The 21,067-nt window shown below is 46.2% G+C and overlaps 1 long non-coding RNA gene across 1 annotated transcript in view; it reads right to left on the bottom strand.

Moving 5' to 3' along the window:
• The window catches only part of LOC146789542 (uncharacterized), a 122,190-nt gene that overhangs the window by 10,771 nt on the left and 90,352 nt on the right, over positions 1-21,067 (bottom strand). The window contains exon 3 of the long non-coding RNA XR_014969815.1: positions 6,958-7,316. This is a non-coding gene — a long non-coding RNA (uncharacterized LOC146789542). The remainder of the gene's footprint in view (positions 1-6,957; positions 7,317-21,067) is intronic.

Raw genomic sequence — 21,067 nt, 5'->3', positions numbered from 1 at the left:
CACTTAACAGTAGGGAAGGTGTTGGGATAGTAAACTACACTATTTGTAATGTTAGCACGCCATCTAGCGCAAGTCGATGTAAAGACTTGCGTTGTAATGGCATAGCGTTGTAACATCGCATGCGTTGTAACGCAGGCGATGTAACTGCACTGCGTGGTAAAAACCGCGTTGTAATGGCTGTTCCCCCAATTGTGTCATGCAGCCCTAGCAGAATAGTGGTTGGTATGAGTTGGATGTCTAAAAATAGAACTCCACCCAAAAAACGCTGCACTTTATCCAGTAAACGTTCCAGCTTTGGGCACGTGGCAAACATATGCACCGAGTCTATGTTGAACTCGGAGCATGTCGGACACGTTGTTGCGCTACTAGTTCTCCATTTAGCGATTCTGCTGGGAGTTATGTATAGAAAGTAGCCTGTTTTATAAAATTGTGCTTGCAATTTAGCTGACAGGAGATGGGTTTGTGCCAGACTTAGGGCATGACAGAAGGTGTTAGGGGGTATTCAGTTTCAGCTGCCACTTTTCGTCTATTTTACATAAATTATCGAGCGTTTATTTAGCATTATATAAATACTTCCAATCCGTGGTAGGCTTGGCCCTAGTAATTTGTCTATAAGGTCGATCTATGCGAACCCTGCTAGTCCACCTGACTTGTGGGTCAAATAGCCTGTAATAGCGTGGTGCTGAAATAACTGATTGTTGTCCAGATTATAGCAGGTTTTAAGATCACTGAAGGACCCGATGCCTTCGGAAGTAATCACATCTCCCAATTTAGAAATGCCGGCTTGGTACCACTGTTTAAGGTATGCTTTTTCAAAAATAAGTGGTAGGTTATTATTATTTCTGATGGGGGTATAATGATTCAATTTGCCAAGTCCAAACAGCTTACGTATATTAGAAAATACCCTATAAGCGTTTGTCAAAGTCTTGAATCTGACCCGCTTGTAGTAACCAAATTCCAGCTGACGCCAGAGATAACCCCTAACACTTTTGCCTAATAGTGATGTGTAGGGAGATGGCAGTCCTGAGGGGTTCTCAACGGGATGATTGTGCATTAATTCGGAGCTATATTGCAGAGCGGCAGCCCAATAATACAGTTTAACATTAGGAAGAACCCACCCTCCTCTATCTCTAGGTAGTGAAAGTAATTTGAAGGCCCTTCTCGGCTGTGAGTAGGCCCAGATGAATTGGGAGAAGATTTGTTCAAATATATGCAACATGTTGTTGTTAAACTCTAACGGGATTGTCCTGAAAAAATAAAGTAATTTGGGGGGAAAAGGTCATTTTTAAGACATTACATCTCCCTACTATTGTCAGATGTAAGTTGTTAATTTTCTTGAGTGACTTCTTCATATTGGCTGCTAACGGGATCACGTTTTTTAAAACTGTTAAGTCTAAGTCTGCAACTATATTAACCCCGAGGTATTTGGCCTTCTGAGTTACTCTATTGTCGGCCCAGTTTATTTTCCCATTTAAGATAATCTGCATTTTTGCTTTGTTAAGGGCATATCCAGATATCTTCCCAAATTCTTGAGCCTCTTGCTCCAGAGCCTTAATAGCCATCTTAGGTTCCGAAGTTATTATGGCAAGGTCATCGGCATAGGCCATAATCTTCATGTCCGTGCCAAACCTACTCACTGCCATCATTTCAGGATTAAATTAGATTTTTTTGATCAAAGGATCAATATACAGGGCGAAAAGCAACGGGGAACAAGGGCACCCCGGTCTCATCCCTCGTGATATCCTTATTTGCTCTGTCAAGTGTTCATTAATTGATATTCTGGCTGTAGGGTTCTGGTATAATGCTTGCAGTGCCTGCACTATCCTAGGACCGAAACCAATCCGCAGCATGACGATCCATAAAAATTGCCAGGAGACCCGATCAAACGCTTTTTCCGCATCAAGTAGAATTAATGAGATCGGATCTCCTGTCACTTTGGCGGCGTCAAATAAGGTGATGGTCCGAGGGATATGCTCAGTGGTGCCCTTTTTCGGAATGAACCCATGCTGCCAGTTGGATACTAGAGGCTCAATATTTGAGGATAATCTAGATGCAATGATTTTAGAGAATATTTTAGAATTAGAGTTGATAAGGGTTATGGGTATGTATGAGGACATCTCCAGTGGTTATTTGTCTTTTTTGGGGAATATTACGAGCTTTGCGGTAGACCAAGAGTGTGGTGGGGAGGACCCGTAAATGATAGAGACTACCACATCCGAAAAAAGATCTTTTATTTGCTGAGAAAAGATTTGATAAAATTCAACTGGAATGCAATCCACTCCAGCGGCTTTGCCATCTGGAAGGCTTGCAAGTGCAGTTGCAATTTCTTCCCAGGTTGGAGAGATTTCCATTTGATCGCCATTCTCAGTGTTGAGTTCGGCTACCGGTATTGCTTCCAGATAATCAATAATCTCTTTTTCTATATATTCTGTAGGTCTCATATTCACTTCAGTGTATAATTTCTCATAAAATTCCATAAAAGCCTCCTCTATTTTTATACGATCGTTGGTTATTCCTTCTGAGTTTGTTTGAATTGAGGAGATTACATTAGTCGCCTGTTGTAGAGATGGCCAATAAGCTCGCTACATTCATATATCTTTTCTCGGGATGAGGCCCATTTTGCTGCCACTCTCTCAGCGAGTATGGTCCCCATCTCTGCCTTAGTAACGGCTACCATCGTTTGTGCTTCTTCAATTCCTGTTCCTGACTGAACAGCCTGTATTAACTTCTTTTTTTTAGCTTTTATTATTTGGTCTTGTAAGGAATTAACCTGCTGTGAGAGGGATGGGCGAAAGAAAAACCGAGGAGGTCGAATTTGGGAATCAAAGGGGATAGGATTTATTACATAAAAAACAAAACACAGGTATGGGTATTCCGTCTGTTGATTAACTGGATATCCTCGGAGACTTCCTTTCCTCTGTGTGGTTGTTCGCAGGGTTGCTTCTTACTGGCGGACAGGCTTGTAGTGGATACACACCCCAGCAGCCTCGGGAAAGACAAAGACAGAAGGGCGGTAAGTTATCTGGCTTTGTTTCTCTGTGGAATGAGAACCCTTCACCGCAGTAGGATACACCCGTTGTGTCCGTTCAGAAGACCGACTGGTAACAGCCAGATCGTGCCGAGAGCACAGGGAGGCAGAGAATGATACGAAAGCGGCAGAGGTAATAAGAAAAGAAAAAAGAAAACTAACGAAGATTCAGGACGCTCAAGCAGAGCAGTTTTATGAAGGTTGTTTGGGCTCGGTGGGAGTTCCCCACGAAGGTTGACACGTGCTCAAAGATAAGAAAGGAAACACAGAATGGTGCTTGGTATTCATAGACACAGGAGCTTTAACAGTGGAGTGCAAAGAAAAAACGTTGTGCGTGCAAATACTATGTACAGTGCCCCGGTTACCCTGCCATCCTATAACCCACCCCGTTCTTCCTCCACCCCCTTCCCTTGTCACGTACTGCGGGAGCCGCAACCCTCCGGAGTTGCGGCGGCTCGTCAGCGTCTACCGGGGTGTCCACCACTCTTCGGACCAGAGCTCTGCTTCTTCCTCCTTCCTGTGAGAAGCGCCGGGGCTGGTTTCCTCGCTCGTCTCTTCTGGTTGTCCTCGCTACTCTTGTTCTCCGTCTGTCTCCTCTCCTCGCTGTCCCGCTTTCCTCCTCCTTCTGGTTCAGGCACCCCGAGCTGTTCTTCCGGGGTGCTTTCGTACTCCACTAGTCCCGCCTTCCTGTTGTCCCATTGGTTCCCGCATCCGTCCGACGGGACTCCTCCCTGTGAGCAAGAGGCAGTGGCAGGGATTAACTCTTTCTCTCCCTGCCTTTGAAAGACGGGTTGGTGCGGTGTCAGGTGCAACGGTAGGAGGTGAAGGGGGTCTACGGAGGTCGCCGTCTCACACCTGCGCTTTCTCTTTTTTGTTCCTTCTGATGGAGAATTGGAGAGTCTCCCCCCCTTATACCTGCCTTTAATGTGTCCCATACAACAATTATCAGTGCTGATCCGGTGTTTATATCCCAAAACTCTCGGATCCAACCCTGCATGTGTTCCCGATAGTTGTTGTCATGTAGGAGTGCTTTTTCAAAAGTCCAGTTCGAGTTTGGTCCTCTGTCTCCCCATCCCTCTAGATTTAAAATGAGTGGGTTGTGATCTGACAAGAGACGGGGAGCGGTATCAATGAGGCAGTCTTGGGCCAGTGAAGAAGAGAATAAAAAGTAATCAAGCCTTGCCAATGACAGATGAGAGGCTGAGAAAAAAGTAAAGCCATCTTGTTCGGGTTTCACATGGGCCCAAACGTCCTTTAAGCCGTGAGTTATCAAATTGAGCAGTGCCTGGAAAACCTTAGGTTCCCTGCCTCTGTATTTCCAAGATTCATCAAGTTTCCAAGCGCTAGGCAGATTTAGGTTTAGATCACCACATAAAATTAGAGTGAGGGGCCAGTGTTCTAACTCCTCATTTATTCAATTGATTAACTCCGGATCGTCTAGATTGCTTCCGTTAATAGAACAAATTGTGAAAAGAAAATTAGGGGAAAGAAAACATCCTGCTATCACCCATCTCCCTAGAAAGTCAGTTTTTACCTGATTAACTACTAAAGGTACTATCTTCGTGACTAAAATCCCAACTCCCTTAACCCTGGCCCCTTGCGTAGTTGCCCCAATAACTTTATAACCTAGAGAGTTCAGCAGATATTTCTGAGCCCCTTCGATGTGTGTCCCCTGGAGGCAGACAATGTCGGCCCCCAGTGTACGCAGAGCCTGAGCAGCTTTTTGCCTTTTCCCAGAATCGTTTAATCCACAGATATTTATAGAGACAATTCTAAGTTTATTTAGCGTGTTCATTATCTTTTTTTAGATTGCTTGACCCTGTGTAATTATCCAAGACCCCTTTTATTGGGGCCACATTTTGACTAAAGATAAGGATCATTCTTCTACCGACAACTAAGCAGTTCGTAATTCTTCCCTTTCTTTCCTTCACTCCCCACCCTCCTCCTCCCACCTGACTCCCCTCCCCCTCCTCCCCCACCCCGGATCCCCCAAGCTCCACGCTCTCTCCTTTTTTTTCTCTCTCTGTTTTACTACCTCTCATTGAGTGTGCTGAATTTCCTGAATCCCTTCCCAAAATGAACACCCAGAGATTTGAACAGTAACATCACTTTTTCCCCCACTGCATTCATTACCCTATCTTACACTCTCTGCGGTTCTGCTTCTGTCTTTCTCTTTTTATCTCTGTTCTTTCTCGTGTATAGGACTTAACGCTTAAATATTGTTACATTGATTTCCCATTATTCTGTAGTCTCTCACTGCTTGTAATAATCACTGATAATGTTGATGGATCCGGGGAGGGGGGACTTTGTCATGAAATGAATTATTTGACTTTGTAATCTATTGTAAGGTTTAAATACAAAATAAAAAATAAAAAAAAAGATGCCATAGTGATAAGAGTGACACTAACAAACAGCATTGAGCCCACCCACACACACGAGGTGCAGTGGGTGAGGATCCGATGAGGAAGCATGCCACTGGTGGTACTAGTGGGCGAGATTCTTTTTATATTAATCTAAGATATTCTAGGGTTCTTCACCCCACCACCAGGGTCCTCTGGGACATAAGCGCAAAGTGAAATTAGATTGGGAGGCCACAGGAACACTAATATACAGGAGTGCCCACACTCAGTGATAGAGTGAATTTAGAATGGCAAGCTGAGGATATCCTGAGCTATTACATCTCACTCCTGCTGTTGAAAACATTATTAATATTCTAGGCAACATATAGAGTGCACATGACAACTGACTTGCCTCTTAGTTCACCAATGGCATTGTAGCCAGGTAGGGAACAGCACTAATATTTCTAAGTTCATGTTTGAGAAATATCACGTTTAATAAGTACTGTTGAATGTACTGATATATTCTGATGTGCCAAGGTGACACCCTTCTGCATGTTAAAGACCTACACATTTTTACATTTTGAAGAGACTTTATCTAATGTTTTACATGTTTGTTACACGTGTTTAAAAATGAAGATGTTCCTAAAGAAAAGTGGTGCTAAACACCCTCTTTCCTTCTTTTCTTTATACATAAGTTATTGGGTAAATAAATACCTGCCCTTAAACATCTTTCTTAATGTGAGCACTAAGTAAAGTATCCCTGATTTAGAACAGTGCCTACATTGTCACCAACTGCTAAATAAGGACTGGGCAGCTTCCTTGTGGATTGCAGATTTGTATACCATATCACTTCACATTCCTATTTGGGTTTTTTCCCTTTCTACTGCCGAAGAAGATATTGTCGCATGATAGGTATTGAGGTAGATCCACCACATACTGTCCAGCAGTAAAGGCCTATTATAACCACCTCACAGGCACCACTCAGCCTTCAAAAATGTGGCACAAGCCAATCCAAATGCAACGAGTATTCTGATCAACACTGATGACCATCTCCCATATACCATCTTGGTTAATCATATGGCAGTCTAAATGACACCTGCGCTTAAAAGGGAGACCAAATTCCAACTAAAAGTTGTAAGTCAATTTAAAGTAGGAAAAAATTCTTAGTTTAGGGGCTGTTAAACTTGAACTCTCTCCTAATTCAACTATCTATCCACTCTTCCTGTTGTGTGGAGAAACCTGCTACAGAAGAAATGTGTGTCACCACGTCAACCTCCTCTCCAGTAGACAACCAGCCAGAATCTGAGGTATGTGCCATACAAGATTTGAAATGAGTAGGACTAAGGCTCCACAATCTTGCTGAATGGAAAGGCCATGGATCACAAATATGGAAACCTGTCAGTGAAATGCATGTACCCAAGCCACATCTGGCAAATCCACCTATGTTATCCAACAAATTCAAACCTGGTGGGAAGCATCTAGGGAGGGAAGTAATGTCTTGTCCCAAGGGGTTCTATATTTCTTAAACATTCTCAATGATTTCAATGCTCCTTGAGTCCCAACATCCTGAAGTCAATAAGTCAGAATTACCTGTTTTGTCCACTGCAGAAATATCCAGTGTCCATGGACCACCCCTTCGACATGAACTGCACTGGTAGAAGTGCAGGACAGGAATGTGCTAGAGATGACATCTCTCATTTCAGCAAGGCTTCCAAAGTCTCACAAAAACAGCAGCCATCACGAGCGTGGTGCTATATCTATACCATGCCCGATCAACCTCGCTTGGCTTACTATTGATGCTTTACATCAGAGGATTCCTTTTTCCTTACTCTGGAAGCTTTCCTGTTGTTTCACCTACAGAACATTTGTCCGGGACATAACTTCATGCTTCTCTTCTGTGTTCTGCCTTCTAGAACTTATATTGTCTCGTGCCTCCTGCATCCTCCTTCCTGCAGATAGCAATGCAAAAACGATTAAGTGTCATCCTTAGAACAAGGTAAAGCTTAAGCGCTTAGTGTTGCACTCCTTTGTGGACCTGTACAACACTTCAAGCGGCTGCTCAAACAAAGGCTTCAGAGAAGAAAACAAGACATCTAATGATCATTTCAGGAACTTCAGACAATCAGTAACCGTCCTTTGCATAATCATTAACTTTGTGGACATTGGTAAATGTTGATTTCAGTGACAACGTGTATGATTAGGACACTGGATAGTAGCATGGTATAATGCTGTGTGGATGTTACCTTGCAATTGAAATCGCTAGTTACAGGTAAAAGTGAGGCACAGCTATGAGGAGCAAAAAAATAACATGCATATTCCTATCTCTTACACTGTTGAGAAACAAGAATCCAAGCCCAGTTAAATATGTCACCTGAGAAAAGAATTTATTCATGTTTAGATGCAGGATAATTCACCAATATAATTCACCAAAGTGACTTTGTTAAGCATCTCAGTCTTTGTAAGGGCCTCACCATTTATAATATATTTTTTTGTAAATAGTGGCAAGAAATACAGAAAAGAGTAATTGAGTACTATTGCAAGTGACTGAAAGATGGCGGTCAATCACAGTAATACTTTTAAACCGCAGTGCTCGAGTTCAACCATCTTTTTTCTCTTTCTCGCCCCATTACCCTTTCCAGTCTCCTTGTTGCTTCGGAATTCTATTGTGGGACTCAGGATTAGAAAGAAGAGTCAGTTGGGACCTGCATCAAGGTCAACATCAATCCCGTAGGATTAGTACTTCAAAGGTTGGTGCTTATTGTTCTTGACAGATGACAGCTCTTCTGAGCCAGATTCCGACTGAGGAGGGTGAAGTTTTTGGAGGAATGCCAGAGGGTGGCAATCAAAAGTATAAGTGAATGAAAGAAACTCTTCCAAATGTTTTGAGCTGGAGCCAATTAAGTACCTTCGGAGATTCAGTGGGAAAAATATAGATAATGGTGTTAGCAACTAATAGCGGCTGAGTAACTCATAGAGGAGTCTCAACCCTACTCTGGGAATACGTATCTGAACTGACAGACAATGAACCTAGAAGCCCGGAGTGTTTGCTGAAAAATGGTTATCTAGCAGGGCAAATAAGATAAAGCTGAAACAGCATGGTTTGAAGTCCAACTGGGAGAAGAACTTGCAGAAAATAGCTGGTAGCACAGATATTATTCTAGGAGACCAAAACCTGCACTTGAATAATGCTGAAGATTCTACAGCGCTAGCCCTATCCACCCTCCTGGAAGCTAACGATCTCACTCAACACTGCAATAAAAATAAACGCATATCAAGGGTTCTACCCTTGACGCACTCATCTCTAAACATAACTTACTATCCCTCCACTTTATCCTACCATAAGACTGTACTGATCATCATCTAATCCGCTTTGATCTCAACACCACCCAACCAAAGTCACCCCCCCCAGCCAACCTGCCCAAGCACTGGGTGAGGAACATGCACCATATCCCCCAGGCTGAGTTAGAAGAATTAATCAGTTCTAAAATCATACCCCCACCCGATCTCTCATTCTTCCGATGACCTTTCCCACCACTACAACACAAAAATAGCAGAACTGGTAGATTCAGTTGCCCCTCCGAAACTCAAGAAATGAAGAACCATCCCCTCCAGATCTTCGTTCAATAAAGAACTTAACAATGAGAGGAGACAACTCCGACTGGCTGAAAGAAATTGGAAATAGTACTGAAACTAGAGAGGTGGCCCCACTGTCCCAGGGAACAGGGCACTGAAATCCACTAGAGAAAAACTTCCCCTGGGTGTATAAAATAGCAGTAACACTTTTACTCACTAGCATACCATCCTCTCTAAGCATGCACCTTTACCTAAATCAACACGTAACAAATATAGTATTAAAAACGTATCCAAACTTGAGATGTAGCGCTTACAAATACTTTTATTTTTAATAAAAAAAGAAGAAGCTCTGAAAATCAGAGTAATAAATAACATTGCATACAATACATCAGTTAAAATTCATACATGGCATGAAATAAACATCCTAATACATTAAAATATGACCAAAAAAAACCTATAATGGATCAAGCCAAAAGCACAAGAAAATCCAATAGGAAACCCTTTCTGCACAGTTCTACATAACCTGTTACATGGATAGATCCAACATCACATAGTTAGAAACTGAAGAACTGGTAGGATCACTAATCCTTTCCCAGAAGTTCGTATGGTTGGATTCTGACAGACAGGCGTCGAAAACATGTGAATACAGGGGTTTATTCGAAATTACGCTCCAATACTCGCCCATAATATCCTTTGTGCCCCATATTTTTATACATTAACAACATCAACATGATTTCTATTCTTTTCATCTAAACCCATTTGCACTACATCTCTATTCGCGGTATGGTGGTGAATTTCCAACAGATTTAAGTTGTAAAGGGAATGTACCCCGCCCAAGTCTCCCGCTCACTCAGCACTTTCACTCCATTTAGGTTCATACATCTTAACACTCACCGTGGCGAGTGTGGTTTGTCACACCTTTAGATAGGGCATTTCAATGTCCTCTAATCTAGTGCTGCCATCTTTTTTGATCGGCATAAAAAGTATAGTGAAATGTTTCTAGGGAAAAAGGAAGAACAAGACAAAAAGTTCTAATCTGATTCCTGTTACTCGTGTTTTATGTAATTTTCTTATATGGAGATGAAAAAGTCTTACCTCCCAAAATGTTGGGAATTTGTTTAAACAGGCTGGTTAGTTTACATAGCTCCTGTTTTTCTTTTACTACTGCGTAGCCTGTTACTTAGGCATATATCAGTGATTTCCCAGCCATCCAGTGCCCTGGAGGTCAAATGGCCAAATGCAGATTCTATGAATAAGGAAAGGGTAGGATGATGACACTTCTATTCTAGAAAACTCATACTGAAACAATTACACCTGTGAAATTTGAGGTGTAGCTGCTTACCTCACAGTCAAGCGTACTTTAGAAATCAATTTTATTGTTTCATAAATATATGGGTCTCTTTCCCAATTTTTGGTATCCGATCGGTTTCTTTTTTCATATACCGCTCAGCAAGTTAGGTAATTAATTTACCTGAAGGAAAACCAACATTATAAACTTTAACCCTTGCAATGGAAAAATATACTGTATCACTTTTTGTTTTTAACAAAAAAACACTAAAACTGCCACACATACTTACATTTTACCTATATTCTGCTTTTCTATGGACACCTACCCCATGACATACTTTAAATAATCACTTAGTGGAATTGTCAGCTAAAACCATTTATTAAATTACTTACTTTGTATTACAGGCGGTATTGTTGTGCCAAACTATTCCCACTGCTTTTATATTACTTTATCTGTTCGCGTGTGCTGACAAGTACTCGTAAAATAACTCGGCTACACGTAGGAATGACCATCTCTGGGCAAATTTAAATCAAGAGCCCCAGGTTGACGATTATCGTATTTTGAGGGTTTGTACTTGGTTATCACCCCAAACTAAGAAAGCACAATGGAAAACATGATGTCACTACACGATATACATTAAAAGAAGTCATAACTATTCCGCCCAGCTTTAAACGTCTGTTTTACCCATTTACGAAGTTGATTTCTTTTGCTGAAAAATCTTTCCAGCCCCCCGTTCTTACGTCCTGACTGAGCCACGGTAGCCCTTACCTTAAAAATACGGCGTTACAGCGTCCGTAGTTGTATAATTTCTTTGCAACAAATGGCCCCTGTTTTAAAGCTCCATCTATTAATCAAAAGGGCGCGCAATCGCGCGTATTCCCGGCATGAATCTCCCCTTCCCTGCACATGTCCGGCGGCCATCTCATAGTGCATAATAGGTAATACTGTTAATCTTTATCTGTTTGTATCAATGATGTGCCCCTGCCAATACTAACTCCATGGCAAACTTAGCGTAGGCTTTTTATATTTTTATATACAGATTAAAATATGCCCGCAAACCCTATCTATAATTTTTTCCATGGCTTTTGTAAAGATCTTTTCAATATTGGGAAATCAACTTATTACGAACCAGTTGGCTAGGGATAATCCCATGATATTAACAGATATACCATCATTTAGAAAAACCAAATTGAAATAGATTTTTGTTAGAAAGAAATTTTATAAACCAATAGCTTACTAGGGGCGCATTCTCTTTTCTGGTGTTTATTGCAGACCTATGCTCACACAATCTCTGTCTGAATTCTCTCCCCGAACCCCAATCCGCAGGGACACACAATGAGGTACACAATGTTCTTACTCTTACAGTTGTTAAGTGTAGTAATTTTCTGTGTCACCCCATTGAGGGCTGCTTTCTTTGTTACTATGCATAAATCGCACACACTGCAATTGCCACATTTGTGGTTTCCCATCGCCTTCTTCCCTATGAGGGTCCTTTGTGTCTCCATTGCATCTTACCTGTAGGTAAACACTAGGGAGTTGCGTAAGTTCTTATTTTTTCTAAAAGCATACAAGGGTTTGGAAAGACTGGGATTTTCCCCATCATTGAGGATTTTCCAGTTTCGGTTGATTATATTTTGTTACTGATCGTGGAGAACTGGCTTACCATCACTATTTTATCTTGTGACTTATCTTTCTTTCCTCCTTGGAGGAGGCTATCCCTATTATAGAACCTAGCCCTCTTACAGGCGTGGTTGATTAACTTCTTCAGATAGCCTCTTTCTTTTAGTTAACTTTTCAGCTTTTCTGAGTGCATATAAAAGTCTTGCAGTGATGTACAGTTTATATGCAAATGTTGAAATTCCCCAAAGGGAATATTGTCTTTCTGACATTTTGGATGGTGGCTGCTATAATGCAGCAATGTATATTTGCCTGTGGGTTTTGTAAAAAGCTCTACAGCTAAATGTCCTTCCTCATATTTTATGCAAATATCTAAAAAGTTAGTCCGACTATTGCTGCTATGGGCGGTGAATTTTAAATGTTTATCGCCCAAATTCACCCATACTAAAAACTCATCCAACTTGTCATGCGGGCCCCTCCAAATAAAAAAGATATAATCTATAAAAAGATACTAGTGGTGGATATTTCCGTAAAACGGTGAAATTTAATTATATATCTGTTTCTCTTCAAATACGACCACATATGTGCAGGCCAGACTAGGAGCACAGGTTGCTCCCATGCTTGTCCCTTTAAGTTGTACATACAAATCTTCCTTGAAAAAAAAAAATATTATTCAAAAGCACCATTGATATGCACTTTAAGATGAATTCTTTATTAGTCCCTACTGTATCTGATTTATCAAGAGTTTTTCTTACCTCTTCTATAATATCTAGTTGAGGTATATTTGTATATAGTGCCTCGATGCCTAAGGTCATCATATAGTCCATGTTGCTGTTGAAGTCCAGGGCCTTCTATCTTAGTGATCATGTCTGCCGTATCTCGTACAAAAGACTTCTGTTTTTGAACGAGGGGCTTTTAAAACGCATCTGCGTACTTGCTTAGTGGTTCTAGTAATATGTCTATAGATGCTACAAAAGGTCTAAGAGGAGGGTTTAAAAGATTTTTGTGCACTTTTGGGAGTCCATAAAAAGCAGGAATTTTAAGGTTCCTGTTATTTAAAAATTGGCACTCCTCTTAGCTAATCCACTCCTCGTTCTTCGCTAGCTCTAATAATGATCCTACCTCATTTTTAAGTCTATCTAATCTCGCATGAGGAACACACTGATAGTGTTCAAGGTTGGAAAGCAGTTCAAGTGCCCTTCGCTCGTAATGTACGAGTTACTTACCTTCGGTAACGATGTATCTGGTAGAGGCGATTCTAGCCGCAGATTCCTTCACGTAGAATTATCCCCAGGCGTGAGAGTGGATCCGGAAACTTTTTTGCCACAGCATCCCTGCGCACCAGGGGTGGGGCGACATCACGTGACTCCGCCCAGGCGTCGTCCGCGCATGTGACGTCAGGGAGGTCACATAAGACCCGCCCCGGCACGCCTACGTCAGTTTTATTCGGAGAACTTTTCCGCAGCACAACGAACCACCAGATAAAAAATTGTGGAAGCATGTGAACAATGTGCGAAGAGCAGAAAAATTGGAAAGAAACAGTGACTAACAACACCACCAGAGTAGTGCCAACACCGCAGAAACCAAGGGCAGGGAAAGAAGAAGCAGAAACCTGCACAGTCACTCTGCCAGCACATAGACAGCCTCCCATCCCTGTGCCCCGGAGGCAAAGAACATGCGTAAAAGTCATGGCACACGTAGTAAACCCCCCCCCCCCCCCACCCCCCTCCCCATCCTGAGCAAGGAATGGGACCAGTCCCAAGACATACTATGACAACAAACTTCCTAGCCACCCCAACCTAGAGGGCAACCACCCACAAGGACAAGGGCAAGACATGGCCAGAGCACCCTCAATCAGAGGATAGCAATGGAAGGAAGGGACGGGAGGGAGGACAGGGATTGAAAGCAATCCCCCCCAAACCTGGAGCAGCCAGAGCAGCAGGGCACCGGAAGACTGGAACCCCATCCTCCAAAGGAGGAATGAACCGCCCCCAGACGGAGCCACCCGTCAAGAACAAGGAAGGCACTCACAGGAGACAGCCCCCCTACCGGGAGACGAGTACCGAAGACCAACCCAAGGGTCCTCGCAGAATAGGGGAGGAAGGGCGGGCCGTGAAGGAATCTGTGGCTAGAATCGTCTCTACCAGATACATCGTTACCGAAGGTAAGTAACTCATACATCTGATAGAGACTACTAGCCGCAGATTCCTTCACGTAGAATAGATACCCTAGCAATACCCACGAGGAAGGAGGGTCTGCGAAAGGACCCCACTAGCCAATGCAGAACAGAGGGCCTCACAGGGGACCAGATCTGTGGACCAGGTAGACCCTCGCCCCTGTCAGGCCAAGGGAACCCCCACCAGCAGAACCCTACCGACCCCAAGGGAATGTAGGAGGGAAAGAAGGCTGAAGAGGCTCGTGCCCTCACAGCAGAGGAACCAAGGGTAAGGATGGAGAGGCCGAAGCACCCACTCCCCCATAAGGCAACATAGCTTCCGCCCAATGCCAAGGCAGAAACGGCGGAAGAAGAAGAAGCCTAGAGGGCCCAAGGAAACGAGGGAAAAGAAGGCGAAACCACTCCAGATGGACAGCAGCCTGCCAGCCAGAAAAGCGCCGGCAGTCAAAGCCGCCAGAAGCAAGAAGAACGGCCCGAGGCCCCAGGAAGCCTGGAAAGGGAGAACACAGGATCATCCCAGACATCAGGACAGGAGCAGGGAGAGGAGGAGATGCCCGGGCCACCAATACGAGTGGCTGCACACACGACCTCAGGAAGCAAAAGCAACCTACCTAAACGCCATGGAGAATAGGCACCCGAAGGCGACCAGAACCTTCTAGCAGAGCGCAAGCTAAATGACAGCTACCACTACCCCACATAGGGTACGTCAAGTCCCAAGATATGGGAACCCTCTTTGGAAGAACTTCTGCAGCAGAGGAAAAAACAAAAGAGCCACAGGGAAAAAAACACCCACCGCTGAAAGCTTGACAAGCAGCCCGAGCAAAGCAGAAGGCCCAATCTCAGGGCCAAGTCTGCGCAACAACTCCAGCAGAACCCACACACCATCAACACAAGGGCCGTCCAGCAGCCAATAATGCCAAAGTCCCAAGGAAGGACGTAAACGGCCAGAAAACACTCCACAGCCAGAACAACTGGCCTAAGAAGGCCCCGAAGCCACCCAACTCAGCAGTCACTGAGGAGGGGACAGGGGAGGAGGAGGATAAGGCGGAGGAGGAGGACGGAGCCCTGCCAAGAGCCTTTGGATGGCGGAGTCGGCCGGGGCATGGAACAACAGGCTGCCATCAAACGGAAGGTCGATGAGTCGCTCCCGAATAGTCTCAGGGAATACTCTGTCCCGAAGCCAAGCATGGCAACGGAGAGCGACTGAGGAAGCCATGGCCCGGCCCAGCACCTCTGAGATGTCCAGAGCGGAGCGGAGAATAAACACCGCAAGCTCCCGGCCATCCAATGCATGATGCCGTAAGTCCATTGGACCAGACTCCTGGGACGCCGCAGATCCCACAGACTCAGCTGAGTCCCACAAACAGTAGGAGGCCCTAGCCAACACACACAAGGTGTTAAGGGCTCGCAGGGCCGCGCTGGTCGAGGCGAACATGCTACGCCCCCAAGAGTCCAGCCAGCGGGCCTCCCAGGATGGCTGAGTCAACAGTGACGGCAGGGAGGGAAAAGCAGTCCGCAAAAGGGCGCTGGCGGCCGAGGGGTGAAGGGAAAGACACGGCGGGTCACGTGGTGCCGGGAGGTGCCGGCGCAGAAGATGCTGAGGCACCGGGTCCCCTGAGGCAGGACGCCTCCAAGCCCCCGTCAAGGAAGAAAGGAGCGAACCTTCAAAGGGAAGTAAGATTTCCCTCCCACCAGAGCCCTGGTGGAGAACCTCCAAGAGATGGTCTGCCGGAAAGTGAGCCACCGGGTCACCCATGCGCAGGATGCCCACAGCCGTGGACACCGCGTGAGCGAAGGCCGCCCCCGCCTCCGTAGGGCCCCGCGGTGGAGAAAGCAGCTCCTCCGTGGGCGACGACTGCAAACTAATGTGATGGTCGTATTCCCTCATGGAACTTAGGGGGACGAGTCTTTTAGTGACTGGGTGTGTGTTTTGTTACAGATTACAGACTGAAGAAACGTAGACGATAGCTGCCGTCTTTTGTAAGTAAGGTGTGGGAATTCAATGTGGATGTGTTCCGCCTGTTTTTCCAGTTGTGACGATGCGTAGGCTAAGTATTAAGGATTGTGTTCTGTTGGTCTTTTGATTTTGATTTAGTGTTTAGCTGATTGAGTGCCCCTGCGGTGGAAGACCGTGAAAGAGATATATAAAGAGAGAAAACAAGAATTAAAAAGGTTCAGTGCTAGCGAGGGAGTAAGTGTATATCTATATATTCCCCCACGAGAGAGACATTTACAAAGTGGTGTCTCTTTGAGTGTCTCTTGGCAGTTTAGAAGTTCTGATGACACGGGGTCTTTTGGTTTCTTGGATTGACATGTTGCATGGAGTAATTCTATGTTTTGGATACTTTAATATGTTTGGTGGCTATATAGATGGCGGTGTTTGGGCTTGGTTTCACTATATCGGGTGGTCATAATAAGGATACACCTTTCTTCCTTCAATGTACAGACAATATAAATGTTTAGAACTCAGATGTTGGGATGTGAGAGATGTTTGTGTAGTAATGTAAAAATATTTTGTATTTAGATACATGTGCAACTGTGGTCCTGAAGATGGTCTCGGTGATTCAAACTTTCAGATAGGAGACCGAAACGTCGACGCTGTGACACTTCTTTGTTATAAACAACTTTCATTTGTTGTCTTCAGATATTACAAATGTTGAAACGAAGAATTGTTTGATATATGACCAACTGTGGATGGTGCATATGTGTTTATAAAAAAGTGTCATTAACTACTGCTTATATGTGCTGAAGTGAGACAGTAGTTTTTTGTTGCCATTGTTTAGATGAAAATTGTAGATTCCTTTATTGTACATAAAAAAGATTTTTTGTATCAAAGTACTGAAACCTATTAAGATAAAACAATATAAAAGATAAACAATAGAAAAAATGAACTGTGGTCACTTCGCTAATTGGTTCCTTGTCTGAGTTCTGTGAAATGAAGTTCACTACGGTGACTATTTAATTAATGAATACAAGTTGAGTAAATCCTCAAGGTGTATTATTGAGCAGATATATTATACCCAATCCCTTGGGGTTAAGTGGGTTGCCCTATTGTTTTGTAGACTGCAAACTAAGGCGGCCGTCCCCAAGGCCAAGCGGGATGGGCAAGGGCCAGACCTGGAAGTCAGAAGGAGCCGAAGAATGAGCGACCTGCCGCTCTTCCGACGAACACCTCTGGAAGGGTGGGGAGCCGCCCTTCGATGCCGGTGATAAAGACACCACACAGCGACCAGTCTCTGGGGAGGACGACACCAATATACAGCCTGCCTCCGGAGAAGAAGGAACGTCCGAAGACGAATCCACGGTACGACCCCTGCGCGGAGCCATAGAGTCTGCTGCTTAAGGTAGGACGTCGGCACCAGCCGGCAACACCGGACAAGGTACCTCCAAGTCACCCCGCACCGGAGATCGGAGCGGAGACCGGAGTAGAGCTGGAGCGGCACCGTCCCCAGGGTGGCCTCAGAATGACACCGACCTGACCCCTGCCGAGGCAGCCACCGGCGTGGGGGAACGAGACGGGCCTGGGGAGTGACACGAAGCCCTCCGCCAGCAGCGGCCCAGAAGGAGGCGAAGATCGCTCTGCAACCCATGTGGTGTCGCCAGGGACGATTCAACATCCGACTCGCCCTCCGACGAGGCAGCCGCCTGTGGGGAGGGACGAGAGGGACGAGAGGGACGAGAGGGACGAGAGGGATGAGAGGTCTTCCCTCAGCCTCGACCCAGAGCAGGATGAGTGTCCACTGACCCCTGTGGCTCCGCACGGTCCAGCTGCTGCTGGCGCCGTAGCGGCGTCACCTCGGCCTTAGACAGGACCACCTTGTCAAAGGACCGAGAGGGGCTCGGAGATGTGACCCGAGCCCCGGCGACCTCCCGCGACACCACAGGGACCCCGGCGGGAGTTTGCGGCGAGGCAGAGATGCCGTGGCCTGAAGGAGGTGCCCCAGAAGAGCCGCACCCCAACAGAACCACATCCTCCAAGTCTGGATCTGTAACGCCCTGAACGTCTCAGGATCGTTTACAGACACGATAATGAGAACGCACCCACTTGTGAAGGTTTAGTTATTTTAATGAAGGCAAAATTAATACAAGGAATAAACAAAGGTTATAGTCACTGGAATCCTCCAGGCAAAGTACGTTACCAGCCCACAGCACGGATGGTCCTAGCCGTCCTCTGCATATACGCCGATCCCGGCGTATGCCAACAGAGGGCAGAAATGAAATGGCCGACAATGCCAATCGGTAGGCTGTGAGAGGCACGAAGAGTGTTGGGGAGAATCGAGGAGTCAGGGAAACACCCAGCCGGGGTCTCTACCTGAAGGGAGCAGCCGCTCAACCTCTTCCTCAGACTGCACCGGGACGCGGAGTCACCTCCTGGTGATGCGTCACCGATACCCCAATCACAAGCAAAGAAGACTGAACCGAGAGCAGCCGCTCGATCGATCCTGTGGACTTCCGAGTCTGTAACGCGGCAAACACCTCCTGGTGTGCGTTACAGCTGGCAGTCCCTGTATCTCTGGTCGGGCTGGGAGTTACGACTCCAACCAGCAAAAGCGCCACTGCGCTTTGACTCAGCCGAGTCAAAAAGCGAAGCTCAATGGTTATCCGGTAGAGCTTCCGGGTCCTTCACAGGTGACGATGGGGCAAGACACGGCCCAGGGAGTAACGACTCGACCTACCTCCGTTCTTGCCTTACTGGAGCACCACTCCGGAACACTGCTCTTCACTAAGCAGGTACGTCGGTGTAAACACAATATCCGACAGCGTTGTACCTCCCGGTTCCTCCCTTTATAGGGCGTGTTTTCCTTGAGTTATGTAACAGCTCTCCTGTTTACATAAGGGCGTGTTTTCCTTGAGTTATGTAACAGCTCTCCTGTTTACATAAGGGCGTGTTTTCCTTGGGTTATGTAACAGCTCTCCTGTTTACATAACCTCTCAACCGCTAAGCATCCTGGGAGATGTAGTCCGTTTTCGCTGGTTACCGTTTTCCTCCCCTCGCATGACAGGAATTCTTGACAGTACATTCTCCCTCTCAGCGGCTCCCCACGGGTCCAGCGCTGGCAGGAAAACGCCGATGGAACAAGGAGACCAAGCGCGGAGCATGAACCCCTTCAGCCGGTTCCCATGACTGCTCCTCCGGGCCATAGCCTTTCCATGCAACCAGGTACCACAGCTTCCCCCTGCGCCATTTGGACGCCCGTATGCCCGACACTTCATACTCCACCTCCGACTCCACGCATACCGGCCTAGGTGTCCCAGACGGCTTGGAGGGCGCTGGTTTGAGCAGTGATACATGAAAGACAGGGTGTATCCGCAATGACTGGGGCAAGCACACCTTCACGTTCACGGGACCCATACACTTGGTAATTCGATAGGCCCATGTACTTGGGATGGAACACACTGTTCTTTCGAAACCTCATGTTTCTTGTGGATATCCAGACGTAGTCTCCAGTGCGGTACAGTGGCCCGGGCCTTCTCTTCCTGTCTGCCGCAGCCTTGTATCTTCTCTTGGCCTCTATTAGGACAGCCCTTGAGCGCATCAACGTGTCTTTTATGTGTGCCACCCTGTCCGCTGTGGCGGGAATCCTGTCCTCTCTGAACGGATGTAGAAATGGCAAGAACCTGGGATGTTGGCCATAGTTGCTATAGAACGGAGATGCCTGTGTGGAGCTGTGAGTGGCGTTGTTATAGGCTATCTCCGCAACCCATAGCAAGTCGACCCATTCTTCCCTGCCCTGGTCCACAAAACATCGCAGATACTGTTTGAGCGTTTGGTTCAGGCGCTCGGTTTGGCCGTCCGTTTGAGGGTGGTAGCTGGTGGACAGGGCGGTCTTAACATGCAGCGCAGTGCACCAAGTCTTCCAGAATTGCGCAGTAAACTGCGACCCCCGGTCCGACACGATCACCCCAGGTAATCCATGCAGTCGTACCACATTCTTTAGGAGTAGTGACGCCAATTCCCCGGCCGTAGGGACTCTCTTGCAGGGGATGAAGTGCCCCATTTTCGTCAAGTAATCCACCACCACCAGTATTGCCGTCATCCCCTGGTCTACCGGTAGGCCCACCACGAAGTCCAGTGATATGCTATCCCATGGTCTATCCGGGTCGGAAGTGGATGTAAGAGCCCTTGGGTTCGGCCATGGTCGGCCTTCATGGTAGCACACGTAGGACACTCCTGTCCCCACCTCCTGACATCCACTCTCATGGTTGGCCACCAGAAATGCCGTCCCATGCTAGCCACCGTTTTTTCAAAGCCCAAATGACCTGCGCATGGAGAGTCATGGCACCAGATGAATGCTTGTTTCCTTAGCCTAGGCGTGGGTATCAATAGGCACCTGCCCTTCAGGGGTATCCCGTCCTTCAGCTGCCATTCTCTGTGACTGAGGAGCCACCTCCGCCATGCGAATGACCTGATCCCTCTCTTTATTCCCCTCAGGAAAGTATCCGGTTGGATAACCCCCAATACCATCCTCGGGGAAATGATGGAATGCTCGGTCGCAGGCAATGGTTCCTTAACTGCAGATTGACGGGACAGGGCGTCCGCCTTCCGGTTTTCCGTCCCCGGCCGATATGTGATGCGGAAGTTGAACCCCGCAAAGAAGATCATCCACCGCAGCTGTCTGGGAGAAAGGTGTCTTGTGGCCGTCATAAACTGTAGGTTCCGATGGTCCGTGTACACCGATACCACATGTCTTGCCCCCATCAACCAATGCCTCCATTCGGTGAAGGCGTCCTTGATTGCGAGAAGCTCCTTCTCCGCAATATGGTAGTTGCGTTCGGCGTCGTTGAGTTTGCGGGACATGTACGCAACGGGATGAAGCACCCCTGTGTCGTGGTTGCGTTGGGACAAGATAGCCCCCAGCGCCACATCCGATGCGTCCGCTTCCACCACGTAGGGGAGATCCGGATCGGGGTGAGCCAACACCGGCGCCTTACCAAAGGCGCTTTTCAGGGCCTCAAAGGCTTTGTTCGCTTCAGGGGACCAGACAAACTCCTTGGACTTCCTCAGTAGCTGTGTGATTGGGGCCACCAATCCTGAAAATCCATCT

This window comes from Triturus cristatus, chromosome 10 (genome assembly GCF_964204655.1).
Source record: "Triturus cristatus chromosome 10, aTriCri1.1, whole genome shotgun sequence".
Taxonomy (NCBI): domain Eukaryota; kingdom Metazoa; phylum Chordata; class Amphibia; order Caudata; family Salamandridae; genus Triturus; species Triturus cristatus.
Note: the sequence above shows the minus strand (reverse complement) of the source record. Positions and strands in the feature narration are given on the sequence as shown.